The sequence below is a fragment of the Solanum pennellii genome, chromosome 3, assembly GCF_001406875.1.
Source record: "Solanum pennellii chromosome 3, SPENNV200".
NCBI lineage: Eukaryota > Viridiplantae > Streptophyta > Magnoliopsida > Solanales > Solanaceae > Solanum > Solanum pennellii.
Window position 1 is genome coordinate 31593315 of NC_028639.1, and position 7238 is coordinate 31600552.

The 7238-nt window shown below is 36.9% G+C and overlaps 1 non-coding gene across 1 annotated transcript; it reads left to right on the forward strand.

Annotated features, from left to right (window-relative positions):
- Positions 1 to 6895: 6895 nt before the first annotated feature.
- On the forward strand, positions 6896 to 7002 carry LOC114076621. The gene has a single exon (XR_003577677.1). It is a non-coding gene; the product is annotated as a small nucleolar RNA R71 (small nucleolar RNA).
- Positions 7003 to 7238: the final 236 nt, after the last annotated feature.

Sequence of the window (7238 nt, forward strand, 5' to 3'; positions counted from 1 at the left end):
TATTCCCCATGTTTTATCCTCGTATTCCTTTCCCGAGTTCAATTCGGACAATAAATTTATTTCTATGGTGATCAAGCATGAAATACAAAAAATAAGAACATAAGAGAGATTCATGCAATAGTTCTTGAGAAACCCGAAATCAAACTCCATAGATTCCATTAATCTTGTATCCACAACCCTAGAACTAGGGTATTTAGCTACTCTTAATCCGATAATCAATCTTACAATGATTAAGAATCATTCAAATAAGATTGAAAGAAAAAGTGATAAAGAATTACCACTAGAAAACTCCACAACGTAGTTTTTCTGTTCTCCATTCAAAAATTAGAAAAAAGAAGTCCCCCTAAAACTAAAATAGTACCCTATTTATACTAAAAGTCGAACAGGTTAATTCAGGGCCTTAGGCGGGCGACGCACAACAATCTTCAAATCCCAGATCAAATTGTAAAGTTCTATCGCGTGACGCGAGGGCTGCACGAGGTGTTCTGCCTTTAATTTAATTCTTGACTTGATTTTTCACTCTCTTCAACGCAACACGAGGGCTTCACGCACTGGCCTTGGAGCATTTCTTTCAGCTTATTCCTTGCTTCCTTTTGTCTTAATCTTCAGGTTGCTTTCTTCGTCCCTTTTTGTGCACATTTCTTCTAAATAGCTTCCCTAACAACTAATCAAGTTGGTTAGCTCAGAATTACATAAATGACTCGATACTACTCTAAACACATACTTTGTGAAGTCAAACTAGGCTTAAACATAGACTTACTTAGCATTATGGTCATATAAATATGCCCAAGATCACTACCCCTACACTTAAAGATTTGTTCGTCCTCGAACAATTATAAAGATTTGTTCGTCCTCGAACAATTACTCACTACTCCTAGACGTAGACTCACTACATTGGACTGCGCTTCCACCATCTACTCTTCACAAACTCTGTTCATAATTCAATCAACACATTGCACTTCTTGATATGCATATATTATGCGCATGCTTTGACAACTTTTTGCAACCAACGCTCTTAACAATCATGTGCACCACTACTTATCACTTTGCTTCCTACAACAAGTGGCCCTCGCGCCAATAAATAGTCCATACACACAAGCTCAAATTGAAGATAGTTTAAGGACTTAACATCCAAAACAATTCACACTCAAGAATAGAATTCACATGCATGTATTGAGAACCATAAGCTTGCATATTATGTACATCTCTACTGATGAAGTGTATCGTACTCAAAATCAAACAGGACTTGTTCGGGTTGTAATGTAAGCTTAAGGTGAAGATTCATTTAGATGATAATAGTGACTCTTTCTCCCTATTGCACTATGTTCAACTTTTTCCCTACAATCACAACTTCTTTATTTCATTCGCCTTCTTCCTTTTCAAGTATTACCTGCCTTTGCATTTGTTTTTTTTAAACACTTAACAAAATCTACCTTTGAGTTAGAGATTTCTCTTGAGTTAAGGTGTATACCCTTATGTTAGGGTCTTGCCATCATCAAGGTAGTCATTTAGCTTCTTATTCCTGGGGGATTGGATTACCTTTTTCTTTCCTTTACCCTCACAACTACGTGTCATTACCTTCTCTATAATTGTTTCCTTTGTTACCTTTCATCCTAACACAGTGCATTAGGGTTCAAGATCAAAATTCTCGGATTAATAAAAGGGTTTCGGCTTATTCTGTAGGTTCCAACAAAATTAAGGTTACATGCTCAAGTGGGCTAAGCTAGGGATACTGAGCAGGCTAAATTTCTAAACCATTTTAAAAGAAAGCCTGCTATCATCTTTTTAAAAACAATAACACCTACATTTCTCTTCAATAACAACTTAGGCAAGTTCTAGACTCAAAACATGTTATGGATCATATCAAAAAGCTCACCACTCATGGCACAAGTTGTATTTAGAAAGATCAATTTCAGCACATAATCATATTATGTTGCAGGTTCATTTAAGCTTATGTTGTGCATTTCCATCACATGCCCAAAATTTCACTGCATTCTTACATCAATTCAAACATTCTTTTTCATACATATAATTTCAGAGATTTTAGCTTCAACAAAATCCGACTTACATATAATTGATTTAGCTACTGCCTAAGATGTAAATTTATGATGAATTATGTATAGTTGATCCAATGTGGATTAAGGTTTGAAGATTTGAATGAGATTGACCTATGTTCTTCTATCTTCTTTGGATTGGCACTGTAGAGTAATTGATATGATCTTGATCTTGTTATTATTAATGCATGATTTTGATTATGTTAGTGTACCTTTAGTTATTTCCTTATATATGGATTGTTGATGAAATATGGGTATTGATCAATGATGATTAAGGCCTTGGTGAATTGGTAAGATTGCCTGCTTCCTCTACTTCTCTATAGAATTGCTAGTTGAATTGGCCTTGGATGGCATTGTGTGGTATGGTCCACTTATGGTGGCGGTGTTTAATTCATTTTCTTCTTTATGTGATGCGATCATGGCCTTGAAGGCAATTGAATTATGAGTGAGTAGTGGTGATGATCACCTAATGAAAGCATATGCCTAGTTCTCAATTTAGTAGCATGTTCTAGGTATTGATGATGTCTTCTATAATTGAATGAACTTGTTAGGGTGAGGTTTAGGTGCTTCCATTGAAGTTAAAAATGGTTAATGACCCCCTCCCTATGTACCCGTATATGAATGTGTGAATAACTAAGGTGAGGAGTCTTGAAGGTAAATGTGATATTGTTTTGTCTCCTATGCTAAATTGTGTTGTGTGGCTATGCTTGGTTTTGCATCGTGGTCCTAAGAGGGTGGCTGCCAATATGTTGTTGATATCCATTATGTGATCATGTTGATCAATGTACACACACTTACACATGATGCATGCTTACAAGTAGTATAGGTTCATGGTGTCTAAATGAAAGCATATTCTCATGTGCATTCATGTATACTACTATGCATGCAAAGTATATTTTCATGAAGTATGTTATTCATCTCTTAACTAGGATGACTTGATAGGTTTACAATTATGGTCAAGGGTATGGGACCTTGTCTATGCATTGCACATGTGTGCCTTGATATGATAGTTCCTAGGTTTGTGATTTAAGTACATGAATAAGAATGCATGAACATGTTATGAATATGACTTATATGCTATGATGTTAAGTGTATTATATGATGAAGTATGAATGTGCATAGTGTCTAAATGTGTTTATATGAAAGGATTTCTCATATAGTTACACCTATACTCTTATGCATGAATGAAATACAAGTAAAATGTGTGATCAAAGGGTGTTTATGCGAAAGGCTTGCTCATATATATCTATGCATGCACCCACATGAAAGTATGTCAATTATGTTTGTATGATGATCTAGTCAATAGAGAGGCTATTGAAAGGTGTTCTCAAGCGTACCCTAAACTAGATGGTTCTTGAATATGCTACGTCCATGAAAGGGTTTCTCACATGATTTAGGTTGATGAACTCTCATCTATGACCTATGAGCTAAGCATATGAGGATTCAATCTCCTAAAGCCTAATTTTATGAAGTAATGTTAATAAAGGCGTTCAATAAAGGGAACTTAGCTTAGCACCGAGTGAACTTAGATGATGGGTGCCCTTTCCCAATGTGGTAAGGCTTGTTCACCATTGTCCTCACGAGGTGGATAACTACAATGCCTCGACAGGCATAAAGAGGGTTTCCATATATACCTCCAAGTTCCATAAACTATGCTTGCCACATAGGATCTAGCAAGTGATATCACCTAATATGGTAGCATATGTTAATGTTCTACTTTGGCTAAGTAGAGCACCTTCCCTTGGTGTAAGGCTCTACAACACCAAATTCCATCTTTAGCACCCATGGTCTTAGTGTCGGTTAAGGCTATAGTTTCCCTACAGTAAAATGGACAATGGAAGTAAAGCTAGGACCCTAACTAGGATAACCTAAGGAAATTGCTTAGTTTAGGTGGGGTAATGGGACTTCACCTATGCATTGCACAAGTAGCTCTTGAAAGGAGTTCTAGGAAGGTGTTCTAATGTATATGATTATGTTTATGTTCCTTATGCATGACATTGTAGTGTTGTCTACTTGTTGTTGTGAAATGCATGGTATGAGTCTATATGATATGGTCTTGCCTTTATATGCATAATGTTGGTCTTAATGACTATATGATAAAGGTCTTGCTTGGCATGAATGAGGTTGTCTATGATTGTCTTGTTGATGTATGAATTGCATGATAAGGCTTGTAGTCTCCTTGTAGGTTTACTAAGTATGTGTGAGGTTATGGATGGGATTGTGAGTAAAGTTCTATGATGTCTTTGTGAAGTGAAGTCCAAGTATGTTAATGATGATTAGTGTCTTACTATGATGATGAGTAGAAGTCTTGACTTGTATGTAGTCTTGTAATGAGTTTTCCTATGTGGTCCATAAAGTGTGTTGGGTCCAATGTGAGGTATATGTCTTATTGTATGAGATGGTTCTACGAATGCTTGATTTGGGTTAATGAAGGTTGAATGCATGATTTCCTTGAGGCCTTAAGGTGATGCTTGTGTATGGATAGTGTAATGTGACATTATCTATACATTTCACCAATGTATCACTAAAGGGTTACTTCGAAGGTTAAGGAATTAAGAAGGAAACTTATTACTTAAAGGGAAATGTACTTACTGTAAAGTAGCTCCAAATGTGTCTTAAATGCAAATGTATGGTTTTATGTGAAATTGTGACTATTGTATATGCCTAAATGAAGTATGTGAATTGTATGATGCTTATTGTATCAAGTTTTAAGAAGTTTTCACAAAAGGCATGATGCATAGTTTCAAGTAAAATGTCACTTTTAAATGCACGATTGTCATACTTAGTGCATTCTTGTACTAACACCATTCTTTTTCACCTTTTAAAACAAAGTGTAGGTTATGGATGCTTAAAGGATGTCTCTATGGTGAAGGGATTGATATGTGTTTCCCAAGCTCAAAGAAAGGAATCCTTAAGATTCAAGGATTTCCTACATTAAGTTTATGTTTAAAGTCATGTAATAGTTAGCTATATTTTACGTTATAAGGGTCGTGTACCTAATGTACTCTAATGATGTTGAGTCTAAGTTGGCAAAGAGGCTTAGAGTCTAAATATGAATCTATGTTACTTTATATTAATGGAAGTGAAATTTTTAGCATATGATGTGCTATGAAAAGTTTTAAATTTTCCGCTAAATTTACCTATGAAAATGCAATGAATGATAACTATGGGCTTGTATAAAACCTCTGAGAGGTCAAGTACGTCATGTTACTTTTAGGGGTTGCTCCCCGGTCATGACAACAGTAATGGCAGACAACTCATCATATACAGGTGGCATCTTCAAAGCTTTATACACATCAAAAACCTCCACTTTATCATGATCCCTCATAGTAAGTTGCCTAGCTGCCACATCTATCATTGCCCTCCCAGTTGCTAAGAAAGGTCGCCCTAAGATGAATGGGACCTCAAGATCAAGCTCAAAATTTAGTAATACAAAGTCCATTGGAAAAATTAGAGATCCCACTTGCACTAGCACATCTTCTACCACCCCCTCAGGAATAAGCCAACTGCAAAATTATAGTTGTTGTCTCAGGACTATCCAACCCCAGCTTTTTATACAGCGAACTTGGCATCAAGTTTATGCTTGCTCCCAAATTACACAACCCTTGGGAATGAATACTTTGACCTATCGTAATTTCCACAGTAAAGTGGCCCAGATCTTTCAGTTTAATGGGCAACGTGTTCTGGATCCTGGAGTTGCACTCTTCAGTAAGTGCAACTGTCTCATATTCTATAAGCCTTCTTTTTGTTCTCCACAATCTCTTCACATACTTTGTATACCTTGGTATACCCTGTAACACATCGAACAAAGGCAAGTTAATATGAACTTGTTTCAAAAGAGAGAGAACCTTACCAAAACATCCATCATCCTTTTGTTTCTTGAACTTTTGAGGGCACGGAGGATGTGGTCTCGCTATTGGTTGCACTTTTTCTGAGGGTACAACTACTTCTTCTCTTTTGGGTAACCTGATTTTGTTCACTCGTTTTCCTTACCGCTCCAGTGCTGTTTTTCTTGGGAGCTAACTCCTCTAATTGCAATCCACTACGAGTACTTACAACATTTACCTGTTTAGAATTTGGGTCAGTATTTCCAGGCAACCCTCCTTTTGGTCTAGAATTTTGGTCACTAGCAAACTGCCCAAATTGTTTCTCCATGTTCTGAGTGGCTAACTGATTGTTGCACACTTCTGCAGCCAATGGAACTTGGTCTGCCATGATTTTCTTTAACATATCCTCAACTCTCATGTTCCCATATTACGGTTTAGGCTGCTCCTTTGCACGTGTGATCGGTATCCTTATGAGTTACATTGAGGCCTATACTTATTCTGTCCTGACTTTGATTTTGATTCCCACCCCACGAAATTTGGGTGGTTTCGCCAACTTGGGTTATATTAGTTCCCATAATTTTGTTGGCCTCCTCCTCTCTGAGCATTTCCTACAAAATTTACAGAGTTTTGGGTTTGCACCACATTTCTCTACACTGTGATCACTTCCTCCGTAGATTTCACACCAAGACGGGTTGTTGAAGTACATTAACTTGAGAGGTTTGTTGTCTCAATATCATGTTGCTGAAATGTGTATTCATCATATTTTGCATGACAGAAATCTGTGCAGTCAAAGTAGTCACAAAGTCAATCTGTAATACACCTGCAGTTTTTTGAACTATAAGTTTCAGTCCTCTTTCATTCCACTCTAGATTTCCCTAAGAAATCTGATTCAGCAAGGTGTATAACTTAGCATAGGTCTTCTGTAAGGCTTGTACACCTGCAGCTGAATCAAGCAAAATCTTGGTGTTAGACTCCAAACCTTCAATGAAAGTATGAACTAACACCTCATTGGATTGATGATGATGAGGGCAACTCATCAACATCGATTTGAACCTATACCAAGCTTGGTACAAGTTTTCTTCATCCCTCTGTCTGAAACTTAAAATGTCACTCCTCAACTTAGCTGTGTTTCCAGATGGAAAGAATCTAATAAGGAACTTTTGTGCTAAATCATTCCAAGTGGTGATTGAATTTGCAGGCTCTGAGTTGAACCATATTTTTACTTCCCCAAGCAAAGAAAAGGGGAATATAGTGAGCCTCATATAATCTTAATTCACTCCAGTTGGAGTGTAAGTATCACTGGTCTCTAGGAAGTTCTGAATGTGAACTATAGGATCCTCATGTGAAAGACCAGTAA